Source organism: Pelodiscus sinensis, chromosome 5 (genome assembly GCF_052426305.1).
Source record: "Pelodiscus sinensis isolate ZL-2025 chromosome 5, ASM5242630v1, whole genome shotgun sequence".
Lineage (NCBI taxonomy): Eukaryota > Metazoa > Chordata > Testudines > Trionychidae > Pelodiscus > Pelodiscus sinensis.
Window position 1 is genome coordinate 93,426,249 of NC_143056.1, and position 18,658 is coordinate 93,444,906.

The following is an 18,658-nucleotide window of genomic DNA, read 5'->3' on the forward strand; positions in this document are numbered from 1 at the left end:
ACCGCCCCGCCCTCCTTTGCCTCTTGCCGTGGTGCTCGGCTGATTTCTGTGCCGCTCAGCCGGGCCGCCGCGGGGGAGCAAGCGGCCATTTGGGCCCCACACTCCCCATGCAACACGGGCCACTCAGAGGGAACAGACAGCATTTCAGACAACAACGCCCCCCAGAGGGAACAACCAGCATTTTGGTGTTACAGACTCACAGACACTGGGCTACTATATATATGATGAGATTCTAGGACTCTTGTGTTTCATGCTGAAGCCTACAAGGTCTGAGTAAGTAGAAAGCACAGGAAGAAGCATGGTTGAGTGCTTCTTCCATTTCAGTCTCAGGCACTATCAACCAGAAAAGCTGCATATATTATTCAAATTTATAAAACAGACAAAAGCGGTATTTCTCCTCCCCCCAACATTAACAATTATTTAACAGCACAACCAAATGTAATAACAAAATCCTAAATAATTAGGCTTACAGGAGAAGAGAAAATAAAGGAAATTAACCTACCATGCCTACATATAATCCTTCCTGCCACCTTCCTCTTTTCAAAAGCCTTGAGGAAAAATTTGAGGTTTCCTCTAGTGTCCACAGGATAAGACTAATATTACTACTGGATAATGTTATTATTGCTTTAGAGAGCTGTGCTACAGAACTGAAGGTACTGGATTTTCCTGTTCAAAACCTGGTGAAAACTACTGGAGGACTTGAACCCCAGCTTACATCATGGGTTAGATCTGCACCCCATCACTGACTTCTTTATGCTGGGTCAAAAAGCTGGAGCCAGAGTAAAGAGGATTAAAAGGCCTAGTATTAGTGGGAATGAAGATGAGTTCCCCCTCCCCCCCCAATACAGGAACTGTGGAACACGGTTATTAGACTGCCTTCTGAGGACCCCTTTGCAACCTCTAATGTGGGGGATGAAACCAGTATCTGGGAGTAGAATCACTACAAGTTGTGCTGTGGAGATTGCAGGCAGTGCAGTGGTCTAAAAGAGCAGTCCTGGGGAGTCTGCTGTAACTGGGGTGATGGCTATATGTATGTGTGTACCTGCAGAATCCTGTTAGGGTTCTAGTCAGGACAGCTAGCTCATGCCACCAATTGCTACACAACTATGTTTAGCTCGCCAGCTCTGGGAGAGCTAGCACAAGTATAAAATCATAGAATCATAGGGTTGGAAGAGACCTTAGGAGGTCATCAAGTCCAGCCCCTTGCCCAAAGCAGGACCAATCCCAACTAAATCAACCCAGCCAAGGCTTTGTCAAGCCAAGACTTAAAAACCTGTAGGGATGGAGATTCCACCACCTCCTTAGGGTAACCCATTCCAATACTTCACAATCCTCTTAGTGAAAATGTTTTTTCTAATATCCAACCTAGACCTCCCCCACTGCAACTTGAGACCTTTGCTCCTTGTTCTGCCATCCGTCACTACTGAGAACAGCCTTCCTTCATCCTCTTTGGAACCTCCCTTCAGGAAGTTGAAGGCTGCTATCAAATTCCCCCTCACTCTTCTCTTCTGCAGACTAAATAAGCCCAAATCCCTTACTCTCTCCTCATAGGTCATATGCTCCAGGCCCCAAATGATTTTGGTTTCCCTCTCCTGGACCCTCTCCAATGCGTCCACATCCTTTCTATTGTGGGGGCCCCAGAACTGGACACACTACTTCAGATGTGGCCTCACCAGAGCCGAATAAAGGGGAATAATTACTTCTCTGGATCTGCTGGCAATGATCCTCCTAATGCACCCTAATATTCCATTCACTTTCTTGGCTACAAAGGCACACTGTTGACTCGTGTCCAGCTTCTCATCCACTGTAATCCCCAGGTCCTTTTCTGACAAACTGCTACTTAGCCCTTCAGTCCCCAGCCTGTAACAATGCTTGGGATTCTTCCATCCCAAGTGCAGGACTCTACACTTGTCCTCGTTGAACCTCATCAGATTTCTTTTGGCCCAATCCTCTAATCTGTCTAGGTCACTCTGCCCTCCAACATATCTACCTCTCCCCCTAGCTTAGTGTCATCTGCAAACTTGCTGAGGGTGCAATCCATCCCCTTATCCAGGTCATTCATAAAAATGTTGAACAAAACTGGTCCTAGAACTGATCCTTGAGGCACTCCGCTAGAAACCGATCACCAACCTGACATCGAGCTGTTAATCACTACCTGTTAGGCCTGCCAGTCTAGCCAGCTTTCTATCCATCTTACAATCCATTTATCCAATCCATACTCCCTTAACTTGCTGGCAAGAATATTGTGGGAGACTGTATCAAAAGGTTTGCTAAAGTCAAAGTATATCACATCCACTGACTTTCCCATATCCACAGAGCCAGTTACCTCATCACAAGTATGGGTATGTAAGCTGGGGATCACACCACCAGGATCAAATGTGGACATAACATTAGGCAGCCTATCTGTATTACTTTAAAGATATTTAAGCCCCCAGAACCACAGGGTATAAAGGTGGCTTAAAGAAACAATAACCCTCTCTGCCTCTGACATATGAGCTCAGTGAGCTTACAAACTCGACATAGACTCGAAACCCAAAAGACTTTAATGAAACCCTCTAAGAGGGAAAATAAATGCACGGTAATACAGCTGCCAGCACAGAGAATTATTCCTTCACTTCAGGTGGAGAACTGTGCGGACCTTCAAACTCTCTGATATACAAGGTGATTGTTTGTTACAATTACACAGAAGCTGTTTTTTTTAAATGCATGGGGACATACATACATACATCTCCCTACTTTAAAAGAGCTTGCATGTAAATTTAGCTTTTTCAATGCAAAACTTCATCCTAAAATCAAAATTTACAAACTATCAGTTCATCCCTGTGAGTGATGTGTTATTATTTTCTCCTTTATATATGGATAAGTGGAATGCATGAGGAGGCTAACTGTATATTTAAAGGCACATAGCAGATCAATGGCAAAGTTTGCTGGAACCTAGGAGTCTTGATTGCAGTCACCTTCTCAAGCCCCTGTATATAGGATCCCTTATGTCAAAAGGGGATCCGTCTTTTGTGTCATATGAAGCTTGATGTTACAAGCACTTATACAGTACTGGTATGGTAATGAATAATAATATGCTGTATGGAAGGTTTGTTAGTGAAAGTTAACAATATACTAAAGGCATTGATCTATTTAAATTAAACATAAGTAGTGCCATTGAGGCTGCTGAAAATTAACCACATACATGCTTAAGTACTTCGCTGACTGAACTAATACAATGTGGATTTGAATGTAAACAGATTGTGGTTAAATAAACACTTTCTAGCAATCGTGTATTAGAAAATATTTTTCAGTGATCTATAAGACTGGTTCAACTGCACAGAGAAAATTTAGGTGCCAAGAAGAAGGTAAAGTGCAGGTTTTTAAAACATGTGTTCCAAAAAAATAATGAATAGCCACTGGCCTTCATTGGATCCAACTGTTGTTGCCATCAACTTCATAAAATTCAAATTAGGTTCTTGCTTGTGAATAAATAGTGAGTGTTAGAATGAAATTGGATTTTATGGCTAATACATTTCCCAGTTATCCTTATATATCAAACTGCAGTATTTAAACAGGTAGAGGATTTCCTTCATTTAGGGCTCCTTTTCTAGGTTGTGAATTGTCATGGTACCAGGCCTGGGTCTATCTTTGATTCCTTTCTGTTTCTCTCTGGAGGGCATCCCTTCAAGTGACAGGATTCCACGTACACTTGTCTGAATGGAAGCTTTTGGTTCATGACACTTTTGGACTGAGTCTTGATGCTACAGCACCTTTCCTTACCAGTAGTGATTTCTCCCCAGGTCCAGGTTTCTGCTGTGGGCAATCCTTTGGGAGCTATGGAGAGTAGGAAAGGGCAAAAACACTGTATACCATCTTCAAAATAAAGCATGTACCCCAGGAACATAGTATTCAAAGGGAAAAGGGTTCAAATAATGAAATATCTCTATAGATAGTGGCAGAGTATTAGAAGACAAGTAAATCAGCTCTAGAATGGTAAAGGCCCTTCTCCCTATGAAAAGAGTTTCCTCAGGTTAACTAGGTTAATTAAGGACTACCTGTGATCTAAAAAAAATGAAAACCCCTCCCTTCTGGTGAGAGATGAAGAGAGATGAGAGACAGCTGCAGCTGAGTGAATGGCCCTGAGGATAAAAGATCTATCTTGGGTAGAAGGCTGCTCTTTCCCATATACAGGATGCACCCAAGCCAGCTGACTAGGGAAGGTCTGACCCCCAGAAGCTAGAATAAAGGCAGGGGAAGAGAAAGGTATTTCCTCTTTTTGTGTTAAGAATTTTTATGTTGTGTGCCTGAAGGGTAATAGGTGAGGCCTAAATGGTAAATATTTTTTAAAAAAATTAATCATAGAAATAAAAATGCTCCTGACAATAAAAATAGGACTGATTAATTCCAGGCATCCTACCTCTTGAGGGACAAATGCTGAATCTGAGGAGGTAAAGGTGATGTCTTTCTATACTATGGATGGCATTTCTTCAAGACAATGGATGTCTCTCTATACTGGTGCTCTAAGGTATAATTTCCAGATTGAGATGTAACTCTGCTAGCTGTGATCAAGCTAGTAAGCTAAAAATAGAAGTGTAACTGTGATATAACAAGTCTTGTGAGGGAGTTATTTGCCCTGAGTGTGAACATGGAGGCTTGGATGGGCTTGTATTTGGAGTAGCTATTCCCTTCCTTCTGCCACTCCTGATGGTATAGTTATATTTGTATTTTTAGTGCACTCGTTTTATCAGAGTTATCACAGACATGTCTCCTCAAGCAGAAGTGGTATAACAAGAGCATCAGCAGTAATGTGCTCAGTCATAACCATGCTCAAACTACTAATTATGATGCCTTATTGATTAAAATTAATAGTAAAGGTTACACACCAATTTCAAACTCATTTTAGTCTTTTTAGTTTACTCCATATGATTTTTATCTTAAAACTCTTCAACCGGAGTTTGCTTTTATATAAGTAAATATTTAACATGAAAAGGTTAGAAAAAAGCCAACATGGAATAACCAGCACAGCTGTCAGAATCTGAGTCATTTTTATGATAGGAATCATCACTAACAGCAGAAGATAAAAGCAGACAGACAGCACTAAAAGTGACCCTTTGATGACTCATCTGCCATGCTGATTGCACACCCGCAAAAGAGCAGAAGGTGAGGCATTGAAATAGTTAGCATGGGTACCATTCATTTTTCATTGAATCAGAAACAGCAGCCGCCTGTACTCTGACTCATGTTGAGATGTTCCAGTAGCAATATAAATGAATTTAGCAGTGAGGCATGTATTCGTGTCCTTTTATGGTGGTATTCAATTGACTCCTGACAACAAGGACTTTCCAGAATTATTGATGCTAAAGTAATGCAGTACCGGTATGAATGCTACTAGGTCCACTACCAGTTATAACATTGAGATATTGTTTCTTTTTAATCATTAATTTTTAATCATTAAAATAGTGGCTTAAGTCTTTGTGCTCTAGTAAAAATTGGACCAAATGAAACTCTGCTATTGCTTCTTTGTCATTTACGTAACTTTCTATTTTCCCCTCAGTACATTTTCTGAAAGGTGCCTCCTTGGCCAGTTCTATAGACTGAGCTGAAGGGGGAAAAATCACTTCTGTTCATTTGACTTATCCTTCATGTACTTCTATGAATGCTAATGCCTGAAGTAATACAGCCAAATGTTTTATATGTGGGTTCAAAATCTGACCTGATTCTGTTCTTCTGCAGACTAGAAGGAAATTCTTCTCTGTTCTATCCCTGCATCTCTTTGGAGTCACTGTGGTTGTATAGGGGCAGAATCTGGTCTTAGTTCTATTAATTAAATTTAATACCCCACCACACACATTCAGTGTAACTGGGGTTTCTTTTAAATGAATTAGAAAATGTATTGTCCTTTGCCCCTTTACATTTATTAGTATAGCCAAAAAAGGCATTGATTTCTAAGAGAGGCTTTTATGATCCATGTCCCATTTTAATGTACACACTACATATATTTTAATTATTCATTATTAGCATTTTAATTGCACATATAGTTTCCATAATAACCCAGGTAGCCATTAATTTTCTGCCTTGAGTAGATAGTTATTAGATGACAACCCAGTTTTCCAAAACTGCCCACCGGACCAAATAGTTCAAATCTGAAAATATAGCAATAAAATATAATTAGAATGTAATGTTAAGGTTACTAGGTTCCTAAGGTTATCGACTTCGTTCTCTGATTTTCACCTGATGTATGTAAACCTTCTAAGAGGCACAATTAAACCTTATTGGCACACAGTTGTGTTTAGAAAAGTCAAAGACTGTTCCAAGTGGGCACTGTGGGTCTCCCAAGCACAGCGCTCCTTCAAACAGGTGACACTTGCTTGCAGGCCTGCTGACAGGGCAGAGAGCAAAGACAGCAACAGCCTTTGGGCTCAGCAATTCAAAGCTCCAATGCTACTGCAGCAGCAGTGACAGCAGCAGCCAGAGCTCTGGGTGGCACATTCCAGGTAGCATTAAGGGCTAAGCGGGGCAGGAGGGATGATGTGATCTGGGTGGCACTAAGGCATGGCTGACACTAGCCCCACTCTTCCCCCTGAGGTCTTGCCCCTTTCAGGAGCATGGAGCCTGCCCCCCACCTCCCACTTACTCAGGAGCCCAGAAATTCTGTCCCTCCCTCCATCCCCATCTGCCTGCTGCTTACAACCTGTTACACTAAAGAGTCATGTGGCTTCCCTGAGCTGCTATGTCCCCATCCCTTTCAGAAGGAATGCTGGTTGCACATAGACCTGGCACTCAGGTGGTTGCAAAGCATGCAGATGAGATGGACCCCTGGACTCAGATTTCTGAACTCTTTTTTTTAATTCTCTCCTTCCCCTTTCACATGCATGTAGGAGAGTGGTGGGCAAGTTGTGGCTGGGCCGCATGCGACCCATCAAGTTTGTGTGTGGCCTGCAAAACATTTTGATTGCTGTTGCCCATGCACAGGGTTGCCAGTTTCTGCTGGTTTCTGTCAGTGTAAATTTTTTCCCTCCTGGCATTACAAAAGTGGCACACATGTAAAGCAAGCACATGTGAAGTGAGATACCTGCTGATTGCAAATGGTAATGAAAACGGTGTGCTTCCTTTGCATGCAATCAAAGCACTTCTATGATTCAGTTGGCACACCCAGCAAATTCTAGGTATGCAAGTGCAGTTAGCAAAACTGCCCTATCCTGGGAGATCTTCCTGGTTTATGGCAACCTTTTGGCCCATTGAGATGGAGGAAGGCCACTCTTGCAGTCCACTCACTAGTGTAGGTTCCTACCACTAGGCACAATCTAGCTTGAGCACAGGAGTTTGGGTTCAGTTCAGATATTTGGATGTTTGTGAATTTTGAGGTTTGAAAAATAGAATCAATAGAATAGATAGTTCTATTGAATATTGGTGTAAAGGTCTAGGATATCATTATTCTTTGACAGGAATGTATGTAGTTTTGTGTCTCACCCCTCACTCTAAGACCACCACCATCTTTCCCCTCTTCCATTCCATCAAAACCAACCAACCAAAGAAACTTTTTTCTAAAAACAATGTGTCTGCTGGAAGATCCATTTAATTTGCCCATCAATTACTACTATAGTCACTTTCCAATGGCTGTATTATTATGCTATTGCCATACATAATGCTATTGCTAAAGAGCTGTTCAATCCTTGAGGGGGCCATTTAGGGATCTGGGGCAAATCTGTCAGGGATGGTACTTGGTCCTGCCGTGAGGGCAGGGGACTGGACTCGATGACGTCTGAAGGTCCCTTCCAGTGCTATGAGATATGTAGATCTCGATATTGAAAATTATTTAAATATTGTATACTGTGGTATTTCTTCTTATACTGTAGCTCCTATTCGTCATATTTTCTTTCCATCTATCTGTATTTTGTGCAAAGATGGGATGTTAATTTCTTCATCATTCATCAGCTTCTAGTATTTGCTTATGCCTGAATTGTGGTCAATCGTGTTTTTTTTAACATTTTAATAGCTCTCATTATAGAATGCAATTAATGCAAAATAGGAGACTAATTCTGCATGTTCCCTACCCACCTAAATATTAGTGGGGTCATTTAAAGTCTGGGAGTTGAATATGCTCAGGGCCTTGCATCGTCAAGATCTTTGTAAAAAAATAATTTTACGTGGCTGCATATTATCACCTTTCTGCCGAGTTTAGCAAGAAGGATGCAATTTCCACTTAATGTGAAAAAAAAAGTTGTCTTAGGGTATGTCTAGACTACCGCGTTTTGTCGACGGAAGTTTTGTCGACAGATACTGTCGACAAAACTTCCGTCGACAATTTGCGTCCAGACACATGGAGTTCTGTTGACAAAGCAAGCCGCTTTGTCGACAGAACTCCGTAGTCTGGACTCAGTGTTACAGGCAATAACACCTTCTGTCGACAGAGTTCTGTCGACAGAAAGTGTTATGCCTCGTAAAATGAGGTATACCAGCGTCGACAAAACCGCGGAGTTCTGTCGACGTTATGTCGACAGAACTCCGCGGTAGTGTAGACGCTGGTATTGTTTTGTCGACAAAAGTCCACTTTTGTTGACAAAACTAGGTAGTCTAGACACACCCTTACTGCATATGTATTATCTCAAAACAAGGCTTTGCATTTTAGACATACATGCTCAGCTTTCCAAGAGATAATTCTCCCTTTCTTGCATGCATGCTGTATGTACACCTTTACAAAGGACCGGATCTTGTATTTGTATTCATGATTCCTGTAGACATTGATGGATGAATGCAAACATCCTAATCTAGAATTTGAACCATAATTATTTGTACAATGTAAAAATGTTGAAAGAAATCAGTCAAATGCCACAACATCAAATGTCTGGCATTCTTGTAGTAACTAGCACTGAGCCTTATAAGAACACATTGAAGACTCTCATTCTGAACATGAGCTATACAGCGGCTGTTAGATATTTCACAAACCTCGAAACCCATTAAAATTCTCCCTGCATAGCGAGTCCTTCTGGTGCATAGAAGTTCCATCATAGTGGCCAGTTTTGCGTCATGATATCCTTACATCCTGGTGACTGTTGGCACAGATGATAGGCTTCAGACTACTCAGGCTTGAACCAAAGGGACTAATTAGCCACAGAGTGGGATTGTGATTAGTAAACACAAAGCGTACCTTTGCAAACCCTTCCCTTAGTGGCAGTTGAGGTTCTGGCTCAGAAAGACTAGATTCATATCTTCACATTATGATCTCCTCAAACTTGGTCAAATTCTTCAGGGATTAATTTCTTGAAAAGAAGCCATGTTGGTACTGTTCACTATTCTGATATATAATTCTAAAATTGTTACATCATGTCTTACTCTCTCCTCTGCGACTATACCTAACCAGTAGCCTTCCTTCCCCCCCCCCCCCCCCCCACTCTATGGGGGTAGGAGTGTTGTTCTATTGCAGATGCCATTTCCCAAATGAGAGAGAAAACTGAGATCAAGTTTGTCGAGATCCCATGTTATGCAATGCCTCACTCCTGCCCACCCATCCTCCACCTGTGTGTAAAGGAAGAACAGCAACCCTGAGATATCTGCTATTTCCCACTATTCAGGTGTTGTGAATAATGATATGAGAAGCCCACCCAGGGAAATGAGGGGGCACCAAAAACCCCTGCTTCCACACAGGACAGCTTACAATTGATCCATTATTGATCTTAGCATAGTGCTATGTAGTCTCCAGAGATATAATTGCCTCTTTGCTTCCTTCCCTATTAAAAGTGCCTGATGATAAAGCTGGGGGCACCTGCATATTAAATCCCAAGAGAATGGTTAAATAAATGGGTGTGGGAATGGGGGGTAAATAATAGGAATGTATATGAGTAGGTCATTACAATGCCAAAAAGGACATAGAGCCACAAGAGCACATTCAGGAACATTTACCTTCCCATCTGCAGTGCTTTCTCTGAAATTTATTCCCCTCACACTGATCTGGAAACTAAATCTAAAAATTGTACCAGGAGCTACAGATTTTTCTCTATCAAATGAATAATCATTGACAGATGAATTTGACAGGCAAGGAGGAATAATGAAATTCACTATACTATTTGTTCTTTGAAATTTATATATATACTAGCCAATTAGCCCGTCATAAGACGGGATTTTCAGGTTTCTCCTTCACGTCGGTCTTCTCTCCTGAGCCTCCGGTCTCTTGCTCCATCTCTCTCTCTCTCTCTCCCTCCTCCTACTGCTTCCGCCTCTCTCTCTCAGCTCTCCTCCGCATTCTGCCTCTCTCTTCCTCTCCTCCCCCTCCTTTCTCTCATTCTCCCTTTCTCTTCTCCTCCTCCTCCTGCCTCTCACACTCTCTCCGCTCTGTCTCTCTTTCTCTTCTCCCCCTTCTGCCTCTCACTCTCTCTCCACTCTCCTCTGTCTCCATCGGGGATGCACGCTCATCCAGGCCCCCGCCCCCTGGGTGTGTACGTCACCACCCCACCCCCCTTCGCTTCCCACCGTGGCACTATGATGGGAGGTGAAGGGGAGCGGGGCAGTGGCGTTTATGGCATGAAGGTGGGCCTGGAGCTGACATCACACCACACATCACTGCCCCGCCCTACTTCATCTCCTGCCTTGGCGCTCAGCTGACTTCTGCGCCGCTGAGCTGGGCCGCCGCGGGGGAGCAAGCGGAGCAAATGGCCACTTATGCCGCTTATTCCCCCACGGTGGCCCGGCTGAGTGGCGCAGAAGTCTGCCGAGCACCACGGCGGGGGGCAACAGCACCCTCCAGAGGCAAGATGTAATGCTACAGCATTACAGAGTCACAGACATTGGGCTACTTTTATATATATATAAAAATCATAGAACACTAGAACTGGAAAGGACATCGAGAGGTCATCGAGTCTAGTCCCTTGCCCTCATGGCAGGACTAAGTACCATCTAGACCATCCCTGATAGACATTTATCTTACCTGCTCTTAAATATCTCCAGAGATGGAGATTCCACAACCTCCCTAGGCAACTTATTGCAGTATTTAACCACCCTGAAAGTTAGGAAGTTTTTCCTAATGTCCAGCCTAAACCTCCCTTGCTGCAGTTTGAGCCCACTGCTATCTTCAGAGGCCAAAGAGAACATTTTTTCTCCCACCTCCTTGTGACACCCTTTTAGATACTTGAAAACCGCTATTATGTCCCCTCTTAGTCTCCTCCTTTCCAAACTAAACAAGCCCAGTTCTTTCAGCATTCCCTCATAGCTCATGTTCTCTAGATTTTAATCATTCTTGTTGCTCTTCTCTGGACCTTCTCCAATTCCTCCACATCTTTCTTGAAATGTAATGCCCAGAACTTCAACTGAGGCCTAATCAGTGTAGAGTAGAGTGGAGGAATGACTTCTTGTATCTTGCTCTCAACACTCCTGTTAATGCATCCCATAACTGTGTTTGCTTTTTTTGCAACAGTGTCATACTGTTGACTCATATTTAGCTTGTGGTCCACTATGACCTCTAGATCCCTTTCTGCAGTACTCTTTCCCTTTCTGTATGTTAGAACCCATTCTGTATGTGTAAAACTGATTGTTCCTTCCTAAGTAGAGCACTTTGCATTTGTCCTTATTAAACTTCATCCTGTTTACCTCAGACCGTTTCTCAAGTTTGTCCAGATCATTTTGAATTATGACCCTGTCCTCCAAAGCAGCTGCAACCCCTCCTAGCTTGGTATCATCTGCAAACTTAATAAGCATACTTTCTATGCCAATATCGAAATTGTTTACGAAGATATTGAACAGAACCAGTCCCAAAACAGACCCCTGTGGAGCTCCACTTGTTATGCCCTTCCAGAATGATTGTGAACCATTAATAACTGCTCTCTGAGAATGGTTAGCCAGCTAGTTATGCACCCACCTTATAGTAACCCCATCTATGTTGTATTTTCCTAGTTTATTAATAAGAAAATGTGAGACGGTATCTCATGTCTTACTAAAGTCTAGGTATACTACATCCACCGCTTCTCCCTTATCCACAAGACTTGTTATTCTATCAAAGAAAGCTATGAGATTCGTTTGATATGATTTGTTCTTTACAAATCCATGCTGGCTGTTACCTAGCACCTCTCTCTCTTTTCTGAAATATATACACACACACACTTAGTTAACATGAGATTAAAATTCACACTAGTTAATAGGAAAATATTAAAATGATTCCACTTAGAATAAAGTACAGATAAATAAATAATTACATTTCTGGGAAATTTCAAAAATTCAAAATGTTCACTCCATAGAAGGGCGAAAAGACAAAATATCAGAAAATATTGAAATGAAAAAGTTCAGTGAAATTTTGATTCAGAAATCTTGACATATTTCATCTCAGAATTTTTTGATCAGTAGTCTGACACTGATATATGTGGCCACTTGAGCTGCATTGGTTTCATATATGAATTGTAATTATGGGTAGTTCCTGCTCCTATTCTTGGATACTGGACCTAGGCTCAGGCTGGACCGTATCCTTGATGGTGAATCAGTCATAGTGTGAGACTATGGTGCATTATAAGATACATATTTTGACAGAGGAATATAAACCAGAGTGAACAGTGAGGACAGAAAGGAACAAGTACTACAACTCCCATGATACATTGCAGTGTCTGAGACAGATGTAGAAACTACTAATGACCTGATTAGAAACTGTTTTTTCTCCTTTCCCTCACAGACTATTTTATCAAAATCTATAGTTTGCTATATAAAATATCATTCATTTTCCAAAAAGAAAATGTTTTGTTCAAAATTTTATCCTGCACTTTAAAAAAAGATGTTTAGTCAAAAGCTTTGAAGACATTCGGGTTGATTCATTACTCTATCTTTTCAGTTTTACTGTGATGTAATTCTATTGCAGTGGATTTTCACTGATCTAAAACTGTGCCAATTCAGTGAGGATGCAAGTATATGAAGTGAGAGGTTCTATTTTATTATACTGTTTTTGTTGCCGATGCCGTTACTATTGCTTTTAGCTGTTATTTTCACCTTTATTAAAATGGTTATAAATGAGTCAGGATGATGTTCTATCAGTTACTGTAGATCCATTTCTATGTTGACCCTGATTACATGAGTTCTAAAGGAAATGAAAATATACCTCGCAAGCCACACAAATATCTTGTATATTTGGTGCGAGGTAAAGCTGCTATGTATGTTGGACTTTTCCCATTTTTATTCAAAGAGATAGAATAATAGGCATGACCTCCTTAGCTGTGCTGAAAGTGAAGGTGTTATCCAGATGAGGGAGGTAATGTAATATTCTTTTAACAAATGGAAGTCACATAATAGAAGATGTGATGACAGAATAACAAAGTGCTGTAGGAACAGAGCCAGTATTTCAGGAAGAATATTTCTCACTTACAGAAAGCAATTTGCTAAGAACACCATGATCTCAGGCAGGCAAATAGTCTCCAACCTACAAGATATGTCTACAGTGCAATTAAACACCTGTGTCTGGGTCTTGTCAGCTGATTCAGGCTTGCAGGTCTCAAGTGAGAGGGCTGTTAAAATTGCGGTGTAGATATCCATAACCCCCTGGCTCTGCCTATCCTGTCCCCATCCTGCCCTTTCTCCACTCAGAAGTCCCCTAAATTCACAGACATCTGTCCATTTGGGTCCAGAGCAAGAAGGGGATACTATTATGGAGGCAGCTGACCCCTTTCTGCATGTGGAGGATTTAATACATTAGTGTATCATGGAACCGGGATCAACTCCACAGTTATAATATCTCCAGCAATAACGTCTGGTACATTCAGCTTTGATGTTCAAGCTCAGAGTATGAGCTGTGTTCTGATTCTTATTCCTGATCTTGCTAATGGTTTGTTGACCTTGGACATCCTTAATCTTAGTTTATTGCCGCATGCATGGATATACCCAACTGAACTCAAGTAGCAATGCCAGTGTAGCAGGGGCTGTGGCATTGGATAGCTTTTTCAGCTCAACCTGACCATGAACTGTTTACTACTAATGGCTAATTGATATTATTACTTGATTATTACCTCCCTATGCCACGATCACATCCACCTGATTACAGAGCTGACATACCCTATGAATACACCTTCAGTGTGCCATTTTCTCCTCCACTGACCTACCTCGCGGGTAGCATAGCTTAAACCTCCTGCTACTAATCTGATGTTTGTAAGTTATTCCGAGATCCTCACTTTAAAGCGGTTTCTCTACACTAGCTAGCAGAAAGAGGGAAGCAGCAGATGAGATATACCTTGATGTCTGGTAAGGATTTCAGCACTGTTCCACATGACATTGCCATAAGAAAACGAGACATATGGTTTAGATAAAATTACCAGCTGAAAAAACATACATAGAATAGTCATCAAAAACTCAGTGTCAGAGTGGAATAATATATCTAGTGGGAGCACTGCTGGGGTCTGATCTGTGTCTGGCACTAGTCAATAATTTCACTAATGACTCGAATAATGGGGTGGAGAGTATGTGTACAAAATTATGGGGCCATAGGTGCTGACTTTCTGATTTCTGGGGGAGTATGTGCTCCATCCTGCTCCAGCCAAAGCCTCACCCTCACTCCACCCCTTCTCCCAAGACTCCCATGCTGCTTCTTCCCACCCCACCTTTTCTTCTCCATTCTGGCTCCACCCTAGAGGGAACCCCACCATAAACTACTGATGCTCACCATACTGGAGGCCAGGATCTAAATGGGAGGTCTTGTACCCCTCCAGGGGCCACTTCAGTCTCCCTGCCTCAGTTATCTGTGGTGGGAACTCTGTCTTCCCTCTCACCTCGTCTTCCAGACATGTTCCATTGCTTTTCCTGGCAGGGGGAGGGGGAGTTGCTGCATCCTCATGGTCATTGTTTTGCAGTCTATCAGCCTAGCTGGGGAGGAGGTGGCTGCTGAGTCCCACAGCTGAGCGAGTCAGAAAAGTGCCAGAGTGGGGAAGAGCTTTCCCAAGGTCGCTTGTCCCTTTAGCCAAGCCTGGGTGGGGATTGGAAGCTACCAGACTCTCTTAGGAATCCAGCAGCCCACTATGCTATAGAGCAGCATCACAGTGGCTGCTCCCATACCTTCTACTCCTGCCCCCTTTGCCCTTTTCATTACCCAGGATCTAGAGCATGTGCCCACTGATACATTGCCCAACCTTGCCCTTGCTTCACCTCTTCCTGCCTCTGCTCCTCCCACTCCTCCTAGCACTTCCTGCAGTCTGTGAAATAGCTGATCCTTGGCAGACAGGAAGGTCTGGGGGAGAGAGGGAGGAGCTGATCAGTGGGGCACTCATTTGGCAGGAGGCTCTGGGGGGATGGGGAGGAGAGGCCATCTGATGGGTAATCAGAACCCACTGCTTTAATTCCAGAGCACCAATAGAGTCCATACCTATATATGTGGCTGGTACCAAGTTTGGAGAGATTGCCAGCAATTTGGAGAACAGGATTTGAATTCCAAATGATCTTGCTGATTTGAGAATTGGTCTGATATCAGAAAGATATAATTCATTAAGGACAGCAGCAACGTGCTATGCTTAGGAAGGAAAAATTAAATGTGGATTAAAAATGGGGAGTAATTGCTAGGCAGACATACTGCTGAAAAGGATCCTTGGGCTACTTGATCACAAATTGAATCTGAGTGAACAATGTGATGCAGCTTTAAGAGCAGCTAATACCATTCTGTAGTGTATTAGCAAGAGTATTATATCTAAGATATCAGAGGTAATTCTGCTATACTGAGCACTGGTGAGGCCTCAGCTGAAGTACTTTGTTCTGTTCTGGACATTACATTTTAGAAAAGATGTGGACAAACCTGGAAACAGTCCAGGGGAGATCAACAACAATAATAAAAGGTTAGAAACACCTAACCAATAAAGAAAGGTTTTAAAAAAACTGGTCACGTTTAGGCTTATGCAAAGAAGACTGAGGGTGGATGTAAATCTTCATTGTGTTAAGGGCTACTGCAAGGGGAATTGTAATCAATTGTTCTTCACATCCACTGAAGGTATTGCCACAGTTTCAGGGAAACTACACATGTAATCCACCAAGGGCAACAACTTTAGGCTTCTGGTTGTCTGCTGTCACCTCTCTTGGTCAGAGACTCATGTCTCCTTCCCTTCTGACTGAGAATGTGAAGGCTGCTTTATATTGTGATATCACTAACAAGCCAGACTGTGTAAAAGACCAGCACCTGCACTTTCCTTTTTCTGAGGACTTTGCCTACCATTATAAATTATCACACAGCTCTTTCTAAGCAAGCACATTAAGGCAAAAGAATTATGGAGAAAACATAGTAAAACAATAAAAAAATATCCCTACACATGCTGAAAAAGTTTACTAATTAGCACATCGAGCTCTAGCCAAGAGATCTGGTAGATTTGAGTGCTTCAAATTCCACAGAATGGTTCTCCCTGTGGTTGCAAGTTCATCTATTTTAGATCCAGAGCCAGCACAAGAGTTGGACAGATCAGTAACTTCTTTAAACTACTCAGGCCTTTGATCTTGGCTTTTCTGTATTGGGTATACTGCAGATATTGACCTCTTCCTGGGATGTAGTTTTGAAAGTTTGGGTTCTTGTGTAACTGGGGCTTGGGAATTTGCAATAACTCATCTCTAAGTATTTTCTGTGAAATCCATTTAACATGTATTGTTCCAAATTGCCATATTTCTCTGGCACATATTCAGTGCTGTCTTCTGAAATTCCAGGTCTTATATTTGTCGCCTCTCCTCCCTAGAATGATTATATACAGTGTGAACCCACAATAATGCATAAATAATACAATATGATCTTCCAATAATATTGCAGGAAAATGACCAGATTTTTCAGAGAGGACACATAATCAGCTTCATCTGCAGCAGGTGAGATTTAAATTAGATATTAGGAAAAGCTTTCTAAGAATAAGGGCAGTGAAGTACTGGAATCCCTGTCACTGTAAATTTTTAAGAACAGCTTAGATAAACACTTGTTAGGACAGGTCTAGATATATTTGCTCATGCTTCAATGGAAGGCCTGGACTAGATGACCTCTGAAAGTCAATTTTAGCCCTACATTTTGTTTATTCCGTGATAGTGACATGAAAACACAATGCCTGACTTCCCATTCTCTTTTAAAGAGCTTAGTGAGCAGTCTTCAGAGAGAACCGTTTTATTATTCAGTCCCTCAGATGCCTGTCAGTGTGTAAACTGATCTGGAGGCAACCCCTGTGTGACCTGCTAGACTTATTTTTATTAGTACCAACCCCTAGTGTGCAACTGTATCTAATATTCTAGGTAGTTACGTTGCTGGAACTGAAAACAAGGTTGTGTCTGTACGTGAGGCAGTTATATTTTGCCCTGCTGTTATTGAAGTTCCATCTAGATCAACATGAGGAGACTAAGACGTGTCGGGGCAATAACTGATTTAATTAGCAGTTCTGAAATCTTATGTACAGCCTGATATAAATTTGACATGAATAGCTGCAAAGCTGTAACTGAAGTTATAGAGATTCACGATATAGACATTAATCTGGATATTTTACAATAGGCGGACTAAGCAAGCCTCTGTCAAGTCAAAATGTCTTTCCTGATTTGGCTCAAGCACTTTTATACAGACAAGAGTGTCATAAGTATGTCCAGAGAGATTAAACATACTAGATTTAATATACTTGTGCAGTAACCACAGCTGCACAATTTAAAGCTTCCATTCTTAAAGGAACTTTGATAACTTGAAATCTAGGCAGTAAAAAAAGTGTTAAAAGTTATATACCTGCCTTCCAGTCTTTTTGTTAGTCATTTGGTTTTGCAATCATATTTTCTTGTTAACGGTTTTTCTTCTCACCTGTAGGTGTGTGAAGGACTCACAAATAAGAAGGGGAAATGGATAATATGTGTGTTGCTGTGAAATGCAAAAATAAACTGTTAATAAAGAGCATAATTTCCCCTTACCTTGCATTTTGCTTATAACAATTGTGGGTAAGAGGTTTTCAGGAAGTACTTTTTAAACTGAGGAAGTCCTGCTAACCAGTTGTTAACCATAGTTATTACAGCCAGATACTTTTTTTTTTCTTATTGTGCTTTCACTGAATGATGGTTAAAATGTTCAGTGAACTGAACTCCGTTACATGCATTTCCCAACTGATTTTCCCAGCAGGAATACATATTTAAATGAGATTAAAAATACTGCACTGGACACATTAAATGTAGCTCCAGTGAGCCTGGCTTATCATGTCCACAGTAAATAGTAAGTTATTTGATTGACAGTAAAATTTCAACCGATTTACAAAGAACTTTTTAAATGTCTACTGCCATATTGATAAGTCTGTAGAGTTGAGAGAGCTGAGCCCTGAGATTGTTGTGAATGTCAAAACAAAACGTATGGTTGTAATTCCTGGCAATTCTGATAAAGAAGCTATACCTGGGTCATTTATATCCACCTTTGTTCTTTCATTGGACCCAATCAACACATTTGTGTTTGAAAGAGAATGCAAAACAATTCCATTTTATCTTGCACTACAAAATCAGCAATTATGTAAGAGTATAACAGCTCAGAGTAAAAATGGTTCAGGGCACAATGCTGATGCTAGCTAGTGTCAGAAGTGTTTTCCTGATATTGAGTTGCACAAACATGTAGCTCATAATATATTTGTGCCTGCCTTTGAAGTAGTTAGAGTAGACCATTTGGAACATGAGTTGACAATGTGATCCTGCTGAGTAAAAGACAAATGTCATTCTCAGATGCATCAGCTGGAGTGCTTTTATGCAAGACATGTTT

At 41.5% G+C, this 18,658-nt stretch overlaps 1 protein-coding gene and 1 long non-coding RNA gene across 3 annotated transcripts in view; both read left to right on the forward strand.

Annotated features, from left to right (window-relative positions):
• The window catches only part of LUZP2 (leucine zipper protein 2), a 446,738-nt gene that overhangs the window by 176,393 nt on the left and 251,687 nt on the right, over positions 1-18,658 (forward strand). The window lies entirely within an intron of this gene.
• LOC142829180 (uncharacterized) lies at positions 4,149-17,932 on the forward strand. The gene is made up of 4 exons (XR_012903574.2): positions 4,149-4,245; positions 5,038-5,142; positions 16,715-16,767; positions 17,732-17,932. It is a non-coding gene; the product is annotated as an uncharacterized LOC142829180 (long non-coding RNA).